This window comes from Pinus tabuliformis, chromosome 7 (assembly GCF_031772625.1).
Source record: "Pinus tabuliformis cultivar Carrire ecotype Pingquan chromosome 7, CPIR1, whole genome shotgun sequence".
NCBI classification, from domain to species: Eukaryota; Viridiplantae; Streptophyta; class Pinopsida; order Pinales; family Pinaceae; genus Pinus; species Pinus tabuliformis.
The window spans coordinates 573487219-573507637 of NC_142293.1; the positions used below are offsets into that span (position 1 = coordinate 573487219).

General features: G+C 34.4%; 1 pseudogene; it reads left to right on the plus strand.

Moving 5' to 3' along the window:
- The window catches only part of LOC149248718 (uncharacterized), a 195387-nt pseudogene that overhangs the window by 173682 nt on the left and 1286 nt on the right, over positions 1 to 20419 (plus strand).

The window sequence follows — 20419 nt, forward strand, 5'->3', positions numbered from 1 at the left end:
CAAAGGACCCCTCCGATCAAATCATTTTGCAGCTAGAAGAGATTCCTCCCTTGGATGTCTTCTATAGCCTAAGGCATAAAGCTGTAGTAAAACGACAGAGGAAGAGAAGAAGGACTGATCAACCTTCCCTTTTCCCAGAACAGATGGTCATGGGAAATGTGGTTTGGAAGGAGGAATTTGACCCCTCTGATGACCTAACAAAACTATCACAATATGTTGGAGCCTATTCAGCAACAACAATAGACAAAGCATCAGAGGTGAGTCTTTTATTGAAAACAAAAGACCAGGAAATCTTTTTATTGCAGGCACAGCTAACAGAAGCACAGCAGAAAGCAGAGCAGGCAGAACAACAATTGTTGACACAACAGCAACTAAATAATCAATTAACTCAAAAATTGCAAGCAGAGAAGCAAAGGATTGATCACAACGCAATCTAGAAGCAGAAAGAGTTGTCTGAAGCCTTGGCACAACTAAGGGCAGCAAATGAACAAATGCTGAAAAGAAAAGATGAACAGATTGCTCAACTATTAGCACAACTTGAGAAGACAAATGGTGTTCCACAAATAACTGAATTCAGAGTAGAGGCACTACAGATAAATACGGCATTAATAGCCCAAATCAAGCTTCTATGTCAACAAATCTCCCAGGCGGAACCACTATGTGAATTGACGACATCAATAAGTGAAAAAACAGAAAAGGCTAGAGCGAAATTGGATCAAGCTGAAGAAACGATAACTACATTTCTTGACTGGAAAGATACTGATCAGGGACAAGCGGTAAATTTACCAAGAATTTTAGAGTCGCATAAAGATATATTGTTTACATAATGGCAGTCCCAGTTAATGAAAGCAGACTGGGAAATTTCAAGGTGCAAATCAACTACAAGCAATTTGGTTGAATTGGTTAATAATACTCTCTACTTGTCAAACATGATTTCCCAATGCACTCCAAGAAAATTGAAAACAATGAAAACACTGGAGCAATCATGTTATCCAGATCTAGAGGAAAAGGGGAGATTAATTGCTAGAATTAACAGTTTAACATGGGACACCTATTGGTTCTTCTTGGTAAAACCACACAGTCAAAGAGCCGCCCTCAAATGCCTTACAGATGCAATCGGGTATATTATCCCAGATATTCAGGATGCCACCTATGCCACCCAGCTTAGCTCTCGTCTCAACAGACCACCCAAAGTGGAGCCAATGCTTGTGATAAGTCAGCTCAGGTTTAAAGGCAAACAACCTACTTGATGATTCATGCTGCCGACTGCCAGGTTGCTGAGAAGAATATGATCAAAATCAATTGATACCAATTAAGTAGGATTTCAGTTTCATAGATAGTTAGCTTAATTAAGTATTTATAGACCCTTTCATTGTTTTGGAAAGGGTCGTAAAGTTTTGTACTTGACTTAAAGACTGAAGTTGTACTACTGTACTTTAGCCATATTCTTTTATAAAACTGGACTAGTTATTCTAATTTTGACAAGGAAGCTTTTATGCAATTGTGCACTACTGTCTTTGTTTGAAAGTATTTCTGCCTTGGAAGAAGAATCTCAAATAGCGATTGATATTGGGAGTGACTAGCAGCTCATATGGTACTATTATCGATGTCTGAATTCATTCTTTTCATATGAATTGGTATTTGATTGCCTTTGCTATTATCGAATATATGTATGTGTTTTAACAGCATTTCTTTATTCCCTCCACTATTGGATGTTTATGGGATGCTTTTCGTTTGATCGTATATGTATCGATGATATATAAGTGTAGCAATATTGCGCTAATCCCTTTGTTTAACGATTTAAGCAAAGTAATCCTTGAATGAATAAAAGTCCATGTTTATTAAATAGAGTCATCTACATGCCTGTTTATAAACATAGATCATTAAGCGCTACACTTTAAAGTACAATAGTTCCCGGGATTAGTAGTAGTTCTTTTATTTCGCTGATAAATTAAGTTATTCGCCTATCATTAGATTAGTCAACCAATCATTCATTCATCTCGTTTATCCATTGCTGGGAAACTGGTCCCATTATCCCCAGTCGGAGCCACCATTCCAAACGGAAAAGGAGCTGTATTAAGGTCTGGACCGGGTGGTTATCCCCTAATGTTGATACAACGATTTTCGGGGCATCAACAGGTTACAGAGATGTTAAGGGAAATCCATGACCCCTACAAACCCTAATGCACATGATGAGGTGAAGAATCTACCAAGAACCTAGGGAAAGATTTTTGAAATGCCTCTCGCCATGATGTCAAGTGATGCCGATGAGAATGCACCCCTGGAGGCATATGCAAATATGAGCTTCAAAATCATGAGAGACTCTTGATGCATCAATGAAGCCATTAACCTTTGAAACCCTAATGCGTTCCTAAGGCATATGTCTGAGATAAATCATGATGCGTGTATACAATGTATGGAACGTGGGTGGGAACACCAAAGGGGTTGGATAGGAAAGGTCGAGGGGAGAGTAATCGACTGGGGCCTTATCGAAACCCTAGTAGCTTGGTGAGTGGTGGGGTACCCAAAATTTTGAATATGCCCAAAAATGTGGGTGGTGTTGTAGCAACTACAATAGATGGTAGGCAAATAGAATCCGTGAAGCTTGGCTCTGTCTCTGCCATGATGTATGAGAAACATCATAATATTCAGCCTATGAATATTACATGTAATGAGACAAACCCTCAAATAAATGATGCAAGGAGTGTAGGGCATTTCTAGTGCATTGTATCTGGTGGGGTTCTCACATAAACAATATTATAATCATGTTTCTGTACCTTGACATACAATTATGGTTTTTCATCTAGCATGGTTCTCATAGAAACAATATTATAATTACGGTCCAACATCTTGACATATAATTATAGTTTTGTATCTTTCCTTCTTGTTTGGGTTAAGGTAGGGTTGTTTCTTGAAATTACATGGTCCTCCTTTTGTAGGGAGTATCTTAGCCATGATTTACATAAGATTTTAACTTTAAAAAAGAGATAAATTTGGATTGAAATTATATTATTTTCTTCTTAGGGTAGGTGGTGACTCTGATTTTAATTGGTTGAATAGATATGAAAGGGCTCTCTATATAATCTAACAAAAGTGAAATTATGTCCCCTTAACTCCTCACCCAATTATTTCAAAAAATAGGACAAAGTGTCTTGGTTTTGAGTTAATTCTTACCTCATCGATGCTCTGTTCAACCTTAATCTTATCACATAAGTTGAAAATGATGGGAAATAGAGGAATAATCAAGTGAGTATTAGTGGGGATGCCCTAGCTACTAATATTTCAGGTTTATTTTTTGGGAAACCATGGTTTGATGTCCGAGCTACTAACATGACCAAGTTTGTTTTTTAGAAACAGGGTTTGATGTCCTAGCTACTAGCATGACCAAGTTTGTTTTTTAAAAACAGGGTTTGATGTCCTAGCTACGGGCATGATCAGGTTTATTTTTGAGAAACCAGTGTTTGATGCCCTAGATGACAGCATATTGGTATATGGTTGTATGCAAAGACAAATGTTTAGCTATATTTGATATCATCAAATTGCGAAAGTTCAGTGAAACTCCATGAGCCATGGAAGTTGGTTTCTTTAGTTTTTTAAAATGTTTCAGCAAAACTTAATGGAAATTAGCATCAATGTAAGATTCTGTAAAGGTCCCATTTAATTAATGTTTTATTATGCATTGACATGCGAATAAATTTGAAAATCATCCCGTGGTGAATAAAATTAGAAATGTATTTCATATAGAAATATGTCTGTCTATGATATAATGCAACTTTTATTTTGTCTAATCCTCACAACATTGTATGGACATAAAAATCATTTTCTACAAGAAAAACTACCTAAATATATCTATCTCTGTCACCTTTTCAGACCATTAGCAAGTCACTAGGGAGGGACGCATGGTGGCTCCTCTATCAATTTATTATCCATACATATTTTGATAAAAGATACCCAATTTTATTCTCTACACATTTCATGTTGTTCTACCTGAGCATATTGAAGAAATACATCACACTAAACTGGTAGCATTATAATTATTGTGCTATGTGCTAATGGTCAATTTCACTAATTAAAATGGATTGGTATACAACCAGGTGAAGGTGTTACCTCATGTCTCAGTAACCTTGGATTTTGTGAGCAATTATTTTCTGTAGGATCAACGTGAAGAAATTATTCGTATCAGAAATTATTGAGTTTCCTTTCAAATACTTGTCAATATTTAGTTAGTGGAGACTATGTTTTGATAGATGTACAGAAGCATAAGATAAAATATAGAAACAAAATCTTGGACAATATTTTTGGGAAGAGAAAGAGTCCTTGAACTTACTGGAATATCAATTCTATTCCATATTTGAAGAGATAGTGATTATTGTTTCACTGTGGTAGTCAATGTGAAAATTATGTTTATGTAGATTTATAATAAAACCATTATAATGAATAATTGAAATATAATCATAATGAATAATTGAAATGTATTGGAAAAATATTCATTGTAATCCAACAAAATTATGTTACAAAAGTCTTTGTGTATATTTTACTAAAATAATATTATTCTTAATTTTTTAGATTTTTGGTGTGAAATATTATTATCTTATTATCTTTATATGACATATGAACGCTACTTATAAGGAAATATGTTAGACACAGAAAAGAAAATAAGTGTGTGATATATCATATATTTGATTTATATGATACACATAAATACACAATTTATAGTTTTTGGATTCATCTTCTAAGAGGTATTTTGGACACATGATTATTCTTATTCATTTGTGTTCTTTTATATTCTCTCTCAAACGAATAGTAAAAAATTTCATAACCTTAAGGGATTATGTTTCCAACATCCCCCCATAATCCAAAGCAGAGTATGTGAGTCGAAGTACAAAGTTGAATATGGAAGTGGACAACTACCAATGGCTAAATGTGCTCTCTAAATATGGTGGTTTTTAGATGAACACCAACCAAATGAATAGGAGAATTTGATGTCTTCTACTAAATGGTGGTTTATAGATGACCACAAACTCTAGAACTTGGTTTTTTTCCTCAACAGTTCTTATGGAAAATGGTGGATTAAGATCACCACAATCTTTGAAATTTGGCTCTAGGGCTCATGAGTTCCTGTAGAAAGTGATAGTTTAGGATGATAATAAAATCTAGAACATGACACTAAGGCTGAAAAAGTGTTAGAGCATTTCCTAGTTTATATAGAAGTTTATTTACTTTTATAATTAAAAATGCTCTAAAATGATGTTTTAAAGATGACCACAAACTAACGTCCAGTAGAAGTTGTAAGTCTTCTACAAAATAGTTATTTAAGCAAGACCACAAACCAATCACACTCATGCAATATGGCTTTGGCTCTATTGAAAACTTGAAGCCTACCTATCAATCACTCATTATTATTATTCCCCCTTCTTAGATATGAGGTGAGAAGATGAAAATATTTTCATTGCAAGATGTACCAATAGTCAAGAATGAATTCTTTAATATGATTGATATATATTCTTGGTTGTTGATGACCATTGCCAAGAAATGATCCAAGCATAGTGAATCTTCACTCTTAAAAAATCTATCTAAAGGATGATTATGCTTTCCACAATGCTCATAAGGATGAATAACAAAACATTGATCCTCCATTTGGCCAACTCGATGACATTGTTAGTATTTAGGAATCAAACCTTGAACTAGAAATTAAAACTTAGCACATAGAGGTTGTTAGACTCTACTAAAAATGTGTATGTTTGCAAGTCAACTCAATTTTAAAAACTATATGTAAAATTACAAAAAAAAAATATTTGCAAGTTTAATATTCCTGATTTTGGAGTTGAATGACCAAAAGGTGTAGTGCTTCAAAAATAGAAGGAAGGATCACTTAAGCCCAAAAAGATAAAATGTACCCCAAGGATTCAAAAGTTTTAATCATAAGGAATTTGAATACACTCACAAGATTCGATAAAGATGCCCAATACAATTACAGATAGACCTAGTTATAACCAAATTGAGGTGATTTAAACACCTAGCTTATAAATGCAAAATGTAGTGTGTGACTTGGAATTTGACACAAGGTGAACAAGAATATATGGATGGATTTATTTGAAAAGTCACATAAACTATGAATAAAAATCTATGCCTACTTCAATTCTTCATTCTTAATGCACATGAATATTTAATTTTTTGTTTGGAATTAGGTATATTGGTAAGACCAAAGTTGTCAATGAGGCACAAAGTAAAATAAGAAAGCATAGGCATTTTGTTTCTTATCATATGAAAATATGGAGACACCCTTTGTGCTTGCATTTAAGTGGTGGGGATAAAAGAGCCACTGGAAAAATAAGGATTGAAAGCCCGAGTTATGGAAGCAAGGGCATGAGTTGTAGGAAAGACCTCACTAGTTAGGGTTAAAATCTACATCATATTTCATTAATGATGGGGTTGTATCTAGAAGAAACGAGTCTTGACATCTTCCTATGACCATCATGCAATTTGACCATAAAAATTATAGTTGGTACTTGGATCTTTTAATGAGTGCCCATTTATATGTTGAATGGGGCAAGATACGTTGTCCAACAGAACAAGCTAAAAATGATCAAAAGGTGAGAATGTCATAATATTTTTTTCTCCCAACCTCCAAAATTGGTGATTTCAGTAATATTTCATACAAATCTAAATTAAGGCTTTGTTGGTTTTTCTAGTAATAAACATGATTCATCAAAATAATGGAGTTTGTAATGCCCTTATTCTTGCAAGTCCTCTAGGAGCCAAAAAAAAATGTGCTTGCCTTCAATATCTCTTGGGATCTTGAAAGCAAGGTTCCACACTCACGACACTAGTAAAAACGATAAATCAGAAGACATAGGAGTCTTTCTAGTTGATATCGCAACATTGAGTGCACAAGATGACTATGTTCAGTTGTGTGCAAAAGAGTGGTCCCACGAGAGTCGATGGTTCCAAGGAGATTGAAACTTTGGCCAAGATAGCACACAGATAAGTCATAGATGGCAACTCTAATAACAATATGTGTTGTATTCACAAGTATACTGAGATGGGGGGTGGATCGGTATAATGATAACTTTTATGTATTTAAAGCCATTCAAACATCGTAAAACCTCAATTTCCTAAACTAAACAAGTAACATAAGATACACAGGAACCTTGATGGGAGAAAACCAAAAAACATCTTTATATGAAATATCTTATAGGTGCCAACCTACAAGAGACACCAATCCACTCTATTTTTTTGTAGGCACTTGTTATGCTCTTAACCTGCAAAAAGATACCCAAATACAGAATATGCGAAGAAAGATACCCAGAACATAGAATAGTGAGAGACAACAACAAATATTTTATTATTTAGAAAGCAATGTTCACTGGCCTCTTCAAGGGGGAAACCTCCAATAGAGCAGAGCTTGATACAAAAATAAGACATGACGCTCCTCACAGGGAGTCTATATCCTTTATATATGACTCATACATGCAATACCAAGGATCAATACCATGGGTTTTATTAATACCATCTATCTAATACTACGGCCCATTTGCAACTAATTGTGGTCCCGTCATTAATTGCGGGTTAACCACTTACAATTATTAATATGGGCTTTATTGACTCTTGACTATGACTCGATCCCATTACATAAATAAGGGGGTTAGGGTGGGATCCTAACAGCACTAACCTATAATAGAATTCAATCACCTTTTCTACCTTGTAGGCACCAACCAATAGGACACATCAATCCCATCTACTACTTTGTAGGAACCAACACAAAGGAGACAACAATCCCCTCTATTTTTTTAGAAGAAACAACCTACAGGAAACACCAATCCCCTATGTTGTTTTGTAGGTACCAACCTACAAGATACGCCAATCCCCTCTACTGCAAATACTCATAGGCACCAACCTACTTCATTGAGTTGTTTTTCTCTTCACAACGTATGTTGGTTTCTCCTGCTTTCACCAAGTATTATTGTTACTTCTTCCTTGACAAGGTCTATTAGTTGTTCCTACCTTCACCAAGTCTATTTGTTGCTTCTTCCTTCATTAGTTTTACTTCTCCCAACACTTGTTTCTTTTGGCTTCTTCCTAAGAATGAGCTTGCATAAAATGATACAAATCCATTTTTTCATATCTGGTTCTAAAATTTCTACCATAGGTACCTAGAGATATCTTAGATCTATATGAGGAAAATTTCAGGATCATTCAGGAAGCCTAAATTCCTCATAACATATATTTTAAAGCATAACAAACCAGGGTATAAAATTTTAACAATAGGTACATGGATATCTTTTATTTCTTAAACATCTCAGAAGAAAAGTTATAGCAAAAACATCAAGTTGACATGTTTCAAGAAGATTCAAGAGCATTCTAGAGGCCTACCTTTCTCAAAGCATATCTTCAAAATTATATCAAGTCAAGATCTAAAGGTTTAACCACATGTATATGAAGATATTATCTCTAGTTCCTCTAAGTTTCAAAGTCCGAAACATTCCGAAATAAAAGTTATAGTGAAAACTCCAAGATGTCTTATTCAACCCATAAATGACTCTTTTGCTTCCACCTTTAGACTGTAAGCATTAGAGAAATTTTAAGGTAAAAAATGGGTCTCAAAACAAAAATGTACAAAAAAATCAACTTTATAGGAACCAACAGGATTCAATATGATGATGTCAACCTTAGGGGATGATCCAGCATTTTTGGAGTAAAATGATATATATATATATATTCAACTCGTATTTTCAATGTATCTTCCTATGATTTTACTCAAATTTCAAGTGGGAGAATTCGTTGGATGCAGAATTTAATTTTTCATCCAAGGAGTACCCATGTTGCATAATTTCTGTGGACCCTACTACACGAAAAATGTGAAATACGTAAAAAATGTCATTGCAATAAAGTTTTTTCATGTATTTCACATTTTTCATGTAACAGGTTCCATCAAAAATATGCAACATGGGTACTCCTTGGATGAAAAATTAAATTTTGCATCCAATGAGTGCGCCAACATGAAATTTGAGTAAAATTGTAGGGAGATAAGTTGAAAATATGAGTTGAAAAAGTATTTTTTTCCCTCCAAAAATTGACGAGGTAATCTAATCTTATTTTAATATTTCCATACCCAAAAAATTATTCCTCGGATCCTCTTTTGACCCCATATCTCTTCTTACTTTTGTACACTTCAAATGAACTCATCTATCATTTATGATATCAACTTGGAAAACTAATTTGGCCATCCTACTTGTATTTTGGTTAGGTTACCTTGACGAAATAGTTCATATATCCTCATTATTTTGGAATTAGGAGTGTCATATACCGTTGGAAAGGTCTCATAATAAGATTTTCAACCATATACATCATACTCAAATTTGAGCTATGAAATCATAGTAAAAAATTCTTCAAATATATAAGGTATACAAATTGGGCATCTAAAGTCCAAAAATAATATTTCCAACAATCTTTATATTGGAAATATGTATTCTCCCCCTATCCTTGACATCAATTAAAATAATGTTTCCGACACTCTCCCCATTTTTCAATGATGGAAACCCTTAGTCAATTATGCAATAATATTGTAGAACTCCCTTATCTATAATACTCCTTGTGCTTTCAAATTCTCCCCATTTGAAATCAATGGAAAAGGAATTCTCCCACTAAAATTGTGCTTCTCCTTATCTATAACTCTTCTTATATATGAAATTTTTCTTAGTGTCTACAACTCTTCCTCTATTTACAACATCTCTTAGTAGCTACAACTTTTCCTCTATCTACAACGTTTGTTAGTATCTACAACTCTCCCTCTATTTTTGATTTCTCTTAATTATTGTAGCTCTTCCTTTATCTACAAATTCTCTCGATAACTTAAAATGCTCCCATTGTCTACTATCTCACCTTATTTATGCATATTCTCCCCCTTTTACATCAATTACAAAAAGGCTATTTTTACTTATGGCTGCAATTTCTCCACCTAAGATATTAACAACAAAGTAATTACTTCCTCTAATTTCTCAATTCTCATTTTTTTGCAACCAGGCTCCCTTGTCAAGGCTTTGTCTATCCAACCATGCATGTAACATTTCCTCTTTTGCATATCTACTCTTGAGATTACTCCCCCTATGTTTGAACTTATTTTTACTTCTTCTTTTTGGGACTCATCTTCCTAGGCTTATTCTTCCTTTTTTCTACAACTTAACTTTTTTGACATCAAAGTGTTATTCTCTTTGAACTGATGTTTCTCCTTATTATCAACTCTCCGCATTTTTTTTCTTTCTTTCCAATTGAATTCCTCCATTCATTTCACTTTCAGCTACTAATTCATATCCTACAAACATTCCATTTCATCATCCTTTTCTTGCAGCTTACTCTTAGAAGTTCCCATATTCTTAATGAAACCTTAGGTGTTGCAGTCTCTCACATGTATTTTATTGATAAGATGAGAGATACAACACTTCGATATAAATATCTTCTCCTTTACCTTTATTAAGGACATATATATTATTTGAATTCATTGTTTATTTTTTCACTAATCTCCCAGAGCCTTCCCTCCTTATTTTACAACCTTTAAAATAGAATGTGACTTCATTTCCTTTATACACCACTTGAATGATACTTAGAATATTGTGCTTTAAACATTCAACAAACATGATATATTTAGCTTTGGCTTTTTAGTTATCAAGGCTAACTGTTCCTTTGCCCATTATTTTGGCTTATCTATTATCTTCAAAAGTCACAATGCGACCTCTGACCTCCTTTAGAGAGAAAAGTACACTTTTATTTCTTGCCATATGATGCAAACATCCATTGTCTCTATACCATTACCATTGAATTTCTTTGTTTTGAACACACAGAGTGATACCGCATTCTTCCTGCTTCTCTTGCTTCCTTCCCCATACCTTTATTATTTTGATTTCTATTTCTAATAATATCTTCTTATCTAAGTTGATTTGGAGGCCTCAATGTACTTCTTCTACAATCACAATCTTTATTCCCAATATTATTACACTTGAAACATTCAACATGATTTAATAAGGGGGTGTTGATGCCCCGAAAATCATTGTATCAACATTGGGGGATAACCACCCGGTCCGGACCTTAATACAGCTCCTTTTCCTTTTGGAATGGTGGCTCCGACTGGGGATAATGGGACCAGTTTCCTAGTAATGAATAAATGGGATGGATGAATGATTGATTGTCTAATCTAATGATAGGCGAATAACTTAATCTATCAACAAAATAAAAGATCTACTACTAATCCCAGGAACTATTGTACTTTGAAGTATAGTGCTTGATGATCTATGTTTATTGACAGGCATATAGATGACTTCATCCAATAAACATGGACATTTATTCATTTAAGGATTACTCTGCTCAAATAGTTAAACAAAGTGATTAATGCAATATTGCTACACTTATCATTTATATCATCAATATATATATGATCAAAAGAAAAGCATCACCATAAACATCCAATAGTGGAGGAAATAAAGAAATGCTTGTTAAAACACACATATATCCGATAATAGCAAAGGCGATCAAACGACAATTCATATAAAAGGAATGAATTCAGACATAGATAATAGTACCATATGAGCTGCTAGTCACTCCCAATATCAATCGCTATTTGAGATTCTTCTTTCAACGTAGAAATACTTTCAAACAAAGACAGTAGTGCACATTTGCATAAAAGATTCCTTGCGAAAATTAGAATAATTGGTCCAGTTTTATAAAAGAGTATGCCTGAAGTACAGTAGTGAAACTTCAGGCTTTGAGTCAAGTACAAAACTTTACGACCCTTTCCAAAACAATGAAAGGGTCTATAAATACTAAATTAAACTAACTATATATGAAACTGAAATCCTACTTAATTGGTATAGAATGATCTTGAATATCTCCTTCTCAGCGATCTGGGAATCGGCGGCATGAATCATCATGTAGGCTGTTTGCCTTTAAACCTGAGCTGACTTATCGCAAGCATTGGCTCCACTTCGGGAGGTCTGTTGAGGCGGGAGTTGAGCTGGGCGGCATATGTGGCATCCTGAATATCGGGAATAATATACCCGATTGCATCTGTAAGGCATTTGAGGGCGGCTCTTTGAGTATGCGGTTTTACCAAGAAGAACCAATAGGCGTCCCATGTTAAACTGTTAATTCCAGCAATTAATCTCCCATTTTTCTCCAGATCCGGATAACTTGACTACTCCAATATTTTCGCTGTTGTCAATTTACCTGGAGTGCATTGGGAAATCATGTTAGACAAGTAGAGAGTATTATTAACCAATTCAACCAAATTACTTGTGGTTGATTTGCATCTTGAAATTGCCCTCTCCGCTTTCATTAACTGGGACTGTCATTCTATAAATAATATTTCTTTATGTGATTCTAAAATCCTTGGTAAATTTGCCGCCTGTCCCTGATCGGTATCTTGCCACTCAAGAAACTCAGTTAATGTTTCATCAGCTTGATCCAAGTCTGTTCTAGCTTTTTCTGATTGTTTACTTATTGATGTCGTTAAATCGCATAATGGTTCTGCCTGGGTGATTTGTTGGCATAAAAGCTTGATCTGTGTTATTAATGCCTTATTTATCTGTAATGCCTCCGATTTGAATTCGGCTATCTGTGGAAGATCCTTTGTCTTCTCTAGTTGGGCTGATAGTTGAGCAATCTGCTCATCTTTTAACTTCAACATTTGTTCATTTGCTGCCCTTAGTTGTGCCAATGCCTCAGACAACTCTTTCTGCTTCTGGACTGTGCTGTGATCAATTCTCTGTTTCTCTTCCTGCAATTGTTGAGTTAATTGATTATTTATTTGCTGTTGTGTCAACAATTGCCATTCTGCCTGCTCTGCCTTCTGCTGTGCTTCTGTTAGTTGTGCTTGCAATAAAAAGATCTCCTGGTCTTTTGTTTTTAATAAAAGACTCACCTCTGATGCCTTATCTATTGTTGCTGCCGAATAGGCTCCAGCATATTGTGATAGTTTTGTTAGGTCATCAGAGGGGTCAAATTCCTCCTTCTAAACCACATTGCCCATGACTGTTTGTTCTGGGAATAAGGAAGTTTGATCAGTCCTTCTCCTCTTCCTCTGTCGTTTTACCACAGCTTTGTGTCTCGGGCTATAGAAGACATCCAAGGGAGGAATTTCTTCTATCTGCAAGATAATTTGATCGGAGGGATCCTTTGGGATTATTTCTACTTCCTTCGAACTGGGTAGGATGCTGGTTCCACTTGGAACTTGTTTTGAAGTGGTCTCTTGTGTATCTATCTTGTTTGAAGTTTCGGTGTCCTTTGAGCATTCAAGACTACTGATAATTGAATCAAATTGCTGCCATTCCTGGAGCAATTTGGGATCAATTTGAGTATCTACATTTACCTCTATGTTTCTTTGTTCCTGCTCTTTAGTCTGGGTTTTCTCTTGCACTTTCTCCTCTTCTTCTGTTGTAACTGGAGGTTCCTTAGGATGTTGCTGTTCAGGCTCGCTTGGTCCTGTTGCTGGGGTTGTTGCCAACAGATCTAGAGGCAGAGTTTGCAACCTCTGTTCTCTAAGTCTGTTGAATTCAACTAAACATTCATCTTTGTATTCCATTATGGCCAGCGATCTAACTTGATACATTGATTCAACTGAGGAGAACAGGTCATCAAACTTATCTTCTATATGATCAAACTTTGTCAATTTGGCCTGTTCGAGTGCATTATAGGCGACCTTGTTGGGATCAAATCTCCTGTTAGGGAGAGTCGCTAGAGTTAATGACTTCATCTTCGTAGCTTCTTTTTCTGCATGTTTGAAATCATGCAAAGTGTAGACACCACATCTTAGAGGAAAGGAGGGCCAGACCTGCTTCTTATTTTTCTTCAGAGTTTGTGTAACTCCTTCGGCAATAATCTGATAGGCTATCTCCCTTGCCAGCAGTTTATCAGGTATGTACAAAGGAAGGACATGAGGTTCGGCTTGGCTGCCGAAAATTCTTACATAAGTAAATTTCTCCTCTCCGAACCATCTTCCTATTGATGTCAAATCAATCCCTGCTTGGTAAGAAATTTTGGGAGCAGGTTTATTAAAAATAGAATAATGAATGGATAACATGAAGCCGTTGCAGACTTGGTATAAATGGTGCTTATAGGAAGTCTTCCACAATTTCTGATGGTATATGTGAATTGGCGTGGGGTCTTGTGTAGTCCACCTCCAGCCGAGTACAGGAAACTCAGAATTAAAACACAGGGTATCTAGTATATAAGCACTGTAGTAGAATGGGGGTATAAGCCTTTCGGAGACGGAAGTTTTAGTTCTAAAATTAAGAACTGCTGTCGCTAGCTTATCTGACAGTATGGTTGCCCAATCCATTATCTCACTATTACATGCCGCTTCCATCAAGGGAACCATTTCAATGGTGAAATTAGCGGAATCGTGCAACCCCCACAATCTACACATCATTATCCCAGCATAACAATACGGAGAACATAGAGAATCAACAGAGTACTTACCGGAAGTTTCATGCTTATGTTTCGCCGGATTTTGCCTCCACTCCCGAATGGGTTCGGATTCAGTTTCATTCTCATTTCGGAATTTCTCCAGAAATGCCTTGTTGTACTTTTTCTCTGGCTCAGGCAAATGATACATTTGCCTCAAATCATTAGCCTTGAATGAACCGAAGATTCTCCCATCTCTGGTGCAGAAGGTTCTGTCTGTGATTGGGATTTCCTCAATTGCCCATTTCACTACATCCGTATATGGGAGAATTTGTTCCCGAGCTGCTATCCGATGAAGGAAAGAGTCGGCCAAGTCTTTTAAAGTACCATCAGATTTTCGACTGGAACCTGCTGTAGCTTGTACTGCCGTCACCTTTGGTTCTTCGGCCTCGATCAAATTATAGGTACTTTGCCAAGTGGTCTTGCCAAGTCCTGAACATGTAGTATCAGAAATCAATCCTTTCTTTTTAGTTGCTGGATCAGCGATGGCTTGTCCTGTGGCTGGTGCAGCGGAAGCGATTGCGGTTTTCTTAGACTTCTTCCCCATTCTGCTTGAATCTATTACTTCGAAAGAATTCTGCACAGTAGTGGAAATAAGCGTAACACAGAGAATTGGTAGCGAAAACCAAATATGAGTGAGATATATTGCTCAATGCACGATGAAGGATTAACTTAAAGTGGCTGTAGATAAAATCTATGAGAAGATTTTTTAAATTTACTATTTCATTAAATGACCATTAAAACCTCCCAATCCTTTAAATGCCCATCATATCGCTTATCGGCCGAACGATTTGTTTAAGCGTGCCTTGGATGTTTTGGCGGTTGAGCGCAGGTGAATCACTGTTTGAAAGATAAGGCCTTTAATATGAATTAATCGTAATATCCCTGCTTTAACAATTTTTGAAGTTTGCGCTTTGGCTTTATCGCAATCGGGCGTCGGGGGAAAACTTAAATCTTTATATTGACACCTTTTGGAATTCCCGATTGCTGATAGCGATATCGCATCGCATCGCATCAGGAGTATTAACTGGGGCACTTTAGAAAGCATGCATGGTATATCCTCAATTGCCGATTGCGATATCGCATTGCATAGGGGCGAAAGGGACGCTATCGCATTGCATCGGAGCGGGAGGCACTTTTGTGATGGGAACTTATTATTGCCGATATCCGATAGCCTATTGCATGTTATCGCGTCGGAGAAAACCAAATGGGCCTTTAAGTTATGCCTCCTTTGTCATTGCGATATGCGATCTTGCGATTGCTTTATCGCAATGATAAAAGATTAATCATTTATATTATTGGTTTGTAAAAAAAAGGTTTTTGTAATGTTTTCATTTTGTTTTCGGACCTTTTTTGAATGATACAAAGTTGATACCAATTAAAAATAAAAAGGGACCCATTTCATATTATAGTTTTGTGAATAATAATTTGTATGAAATGGGGGGTTGTTGTAGAGCACAACAATTGGCGATTCGCTTGAAGAAACAATTATCTCTGAAAAGTATGGACATACTTAAACTTTTTCAAAATAGAGTTCTCATCAAAGGGGAAATTTCTTAATACAACTAGGTATATATGCATTCCAAATAAAATGAAACTAACTTTGCTAATTTCCTCTCTTGTTTTAAAATTAGATACATTCTAAGTTTTAAATTGGCCTTCATTGGTTGATGGTGATAAAACAGAAAACCTTTCCAAATCCGCTTTTAGAATTGACTCCTTTGTCATAGGTAGAGCCTCTGCTGCCAGCAAACGTTCATAGTTTCGACAGGGATACCTTTTTAACCATGCTATTGTCCATTGTCCTGCTCATTTCAGAGTATGATTAATAGAATGAATTCAAAACATGCTTTTCATATTTTGCATTTCTTTTCCACTTTTCTGTTATTTTGTAAGATAAAACGCCATTGTCCTGGTTTGGTGACCAGCTTAGTGACAATGCCATTCACTAGTAGTAATTTAACCGAACAAGCTGGCTCGTGATGAGACCCCTTGTCTTATAATTCTAAGCCATTACCCTGTTTTTGTATGCAGTATTGGTAATGTCGGTTAAACTATTTCCCTATGATCATGTTAAGCAGGCTTGAAATAAGACCTCTTATCTTTTATGTCAAGTTTTTTAGAATTACACTCTGAGTAATCATAAGCTTTGGTGAGTGGGATGGACAATTTTCTCCTTAAGAGTAAATGGATGACAAGGTAAGAGTTAAGGAAGCTGAAGTTGGATTAGTTTCTATTTTAATATTGATAACCTTTTTGTGACCAATTTAAAAACATAAAATTATTTACAATATTTCTAAACTTTGAGAAGCGTTCACAAAAAATTGAAGTGTAGTTTCAGAATGTAATTACACCTAATTTCCTAGAAATTATCCTTTTTGTTTAAGACTTCTATTATTAACAATGTAAACTTTGAAACGGGAACTATAAACTCAAAACGGGAACTCTGGCCAAAAAACCCCGAAAAAACATCAAAAACAGTGCTAAAAACGAAAAGTGTTGATGCTGGAATAACACATTTTTTTTGGGGGGTAAATTTTCAACATGTTTTAAAAATGGCGGTCAAAATCAATTTTTTGCGCAAAAATTATCTAAAAAACACCCTCAAAACGAAAAGTGTTAATGTTGGGAGAACACTTTTTTTATCATGACCCCGAAAAACATTAAATTTAAAAAAATAATGAAAACATAAAATAAAAAAATAAATAAAAAAAATTAAAACAATGAAAAAACACTTAAAAAAAAAGTTTAAAAAAAAATACAAAACATAAATTAAAATATATACTAAAAACAAAACATAAAATAAAAATGAAAAATGAAAAAAAAATCAAATATATAAAAAAAAGAAAATCAATCATAAAAATGTAAAAAAAGAAAACAAAATTAATGATAAGAATTAAAAAACTAAAAAAAAAAAAACATTAAACAAATAAATAGTAAAAAAAAATATTTAAAAAAAAATGGGAAAAAAAAAGGTTATCTTCTAAACCATAAAAAAAAATTGGCAAAAGAAAAAAAAAAAAAAAAATGGAAAATAAAAAAAACAAACATTAAAAAAAAAATAAAAATTAAGTAAAAATAGAAAAATTACGAAAAAAATTAAGAAAAAAAAATATTAAAAATAAAAATTAAAAACAAACTAGATTAAAAAAAATAGAAAAATTAACAAAAAAAAAATTAAAAACTACTAAAATTAAGATTAAAATGTTGATTATTTAAAAAACAAATATAAAAATATATACAAAAGACAAAAATAAAAAAACAAAAAATGTTAAAAAAAAATTATCTCACAAACCATAAAAGAAATTGGGAAAAGAAAAACAAAATTAAAAAATATATATTTATATATAAAATTAAGTAAAAATAGAGAAATTAAAAAAAAAAACTAGAAAAAACTGGGAAAAAAAATAAAAACAAACTAATTTAAAAAAAAAAAAAAAAAAATAACGAAAAAAATTAAAAAATAGGTAAAATTAATATTAAAAAAAACAAAAATAAATTTAAATTATGAAAAGAAAACCAAAAAAATGTGTATTTTATATTAAAAAAAAGTGTAATTATTTTTTTGTTAAACATACATATTTTATTTACAAATAAAAAATTAAAAATTAAAATCTATTTTTTTTTTCAACAAGCTTTTTTTTTTTATTAAAAAAAATTATGATTTTTTTTTCAAACCATTTTTATTATTATTTTTATTTTTATTTAAAAATACAAATGATTAAAGTTACATTTTATACTTTAAAAAAAAATAAAAAAAATTAAACCTACATTTTATACTTAAAAAAAAAAAAATTAAAATTAAAATTTACATTTTTTTTTAACAAATTTTTATTATTAAAAAAAAATTATTATAAAAAAAAATTATTATAAAATCACAAACCAATTTAAAACAAACTTTTTTTTTTTTAATTTAAAATTAAAAAAATTGTTATAAAAAAAAAATTAAAAGTTAATATTTTTTTTTGTTTTTTTTTTTTAATTTAAAAAAAAAAAATCGGTGGCCATTTGCCCCCCGGCCGCCCGTGGTGGCGCAGCGGTGGGTGGACTGGCCTACCTGCAGGCCCTCCGCCCACCGCCGCGCCACCACGGGCGGCCGGGGGGCGGATGGTCGATTCTGGGAATATGTTTGCGAATTGTCATTTCATATTCCTGGTATCAATCCATGTATCCGGGAGTTCAAATGAAGCTACGAGTATAAAATTGTGGCAAGCAACAACTACCTCCATTGGAATGTATTATCCATATTACATTTCATTTTTCCATAGTTGGAATATATTATCCATATTACATTTCATTTTTCCATAGGGTCATTCTTGGAAATTGATTTTCCAAGAAAATGAAATTTCAGAGCTATGAACACTTCCCACGGTTCATCTAATACTTCTAGTGCTAATTTTGTAAGGTCATTATTTTTCGTAACTGTGAAATCCATGTAACATGTGCAAGGTCATTATTTTTCATAACTGTGAAATCCATGTAACATGTGCAAGGTCATTATTTTTCATAACTGTGAAATCCATGTAACATGTGTATTGATGATATGCATTATCAAAACTGAAGGGGCGTTAAGGTATGGTTTTATCATTCATGTTTCCTTCTAAACCTGGTCGTCATTTCGATAATCGGAAATCAAATGACCGAATGCCTGAAAGCTTAAATCAATCATCGTTGTGATAAAACTATAGTTGTAAAATTTGATGATAAAATTATAGTTGTAAAATGTGATTTAGCTAAAATTTTCAAATCTTTATGGTTATCTTTATGTAGGCAGGCCACTCCGCCCACCGCCGCGCCACCACAGGCGGCCGGGGGGGCAGATGGTCGATTCACGGAATCGACCATCCACCCCCTGACCGCCCGTGGGCGGAGGGCCTGCAGGCAGGCCCTCCATGCACCGCCGCGCCACCACGGGCGGCCGGGGGGCGGATGGTCGATTCCGACCATCCGCCCCCCGGCCGCCCGTGGTGGCACGATGGTGGGCGGAGTGGCCTGCATGCAGCAGGGATGCGAGTTTTTGATGTCTTTATACAGGAGGATAAGATTCTTTCTGAGCTTGACATTTATGCTCGGGTTGGTTCAAACACTCCACTTGTTCTGATGGATGCCCCGACACATGTTATCAATGGGGGAACTCTAACTGTTAGATTTGAAGCAGTCACTGGTAGCCCTATTGTCTGTGCCATCGTCATTAGGAAAGACATTTACAATGGAGGGAACAAAATAAAACCGTGGTGTTAACTATCGAACATTGGAGGAGCTGTTCCGAGTAGCTAATGAAAGGAAAGGAAAATTCAAATATGATATATCTGTGAGTGTGTTAGAGGTTTACAATGAGCAGATACGTGACTTGCTTGCATCTCCTCAGCCAGGACAAGCTGTAAAGAAGCTAGAGATAAAACAGATGGCTGAAGGGATTCATCACGTACCAGGTCTTGTTGAAGCACAAGTGCACAGTATGAATGAGGTTTGGGAAGTGCTGCAAACTGGAAGCAGTGCTAGGGCTGTTGGCTCCACTAATGCCAATGAGCACAGTAGTCGTTCTCACTGCATACTTTATGTGATCGTAAGGGGGGAGAATTCAATTAAACTTGAAAGGCTTTGAAGAATGACAATAATGGGTTTCTTTTAACTTTCAAAACGAAGGTTTTAATTTTGGTCAAGATTAGCCGTCGACGCTACCAAATTTTTGAACTTAAACTACAACATTGGTTAATTATTTCCAGGATATTGAATAAAGCATGAAACAATAGCTACTATATTATATAATCCTTGTTTATTACTAAAAGTGTGAGAGTAAAATATTTTTAATTATTAAATGTTAACCACCAACACATTTATAATAAAGCCGTGTTTTTTATAACCTACATTATTAATTTTAAATTAAAAAAAAAAAAAAAAACTTATTTTTATTTAAAAAAAAAAGGTCACATCTAAGTTGAACAAAGTCTAACAGAATCTCAAATTA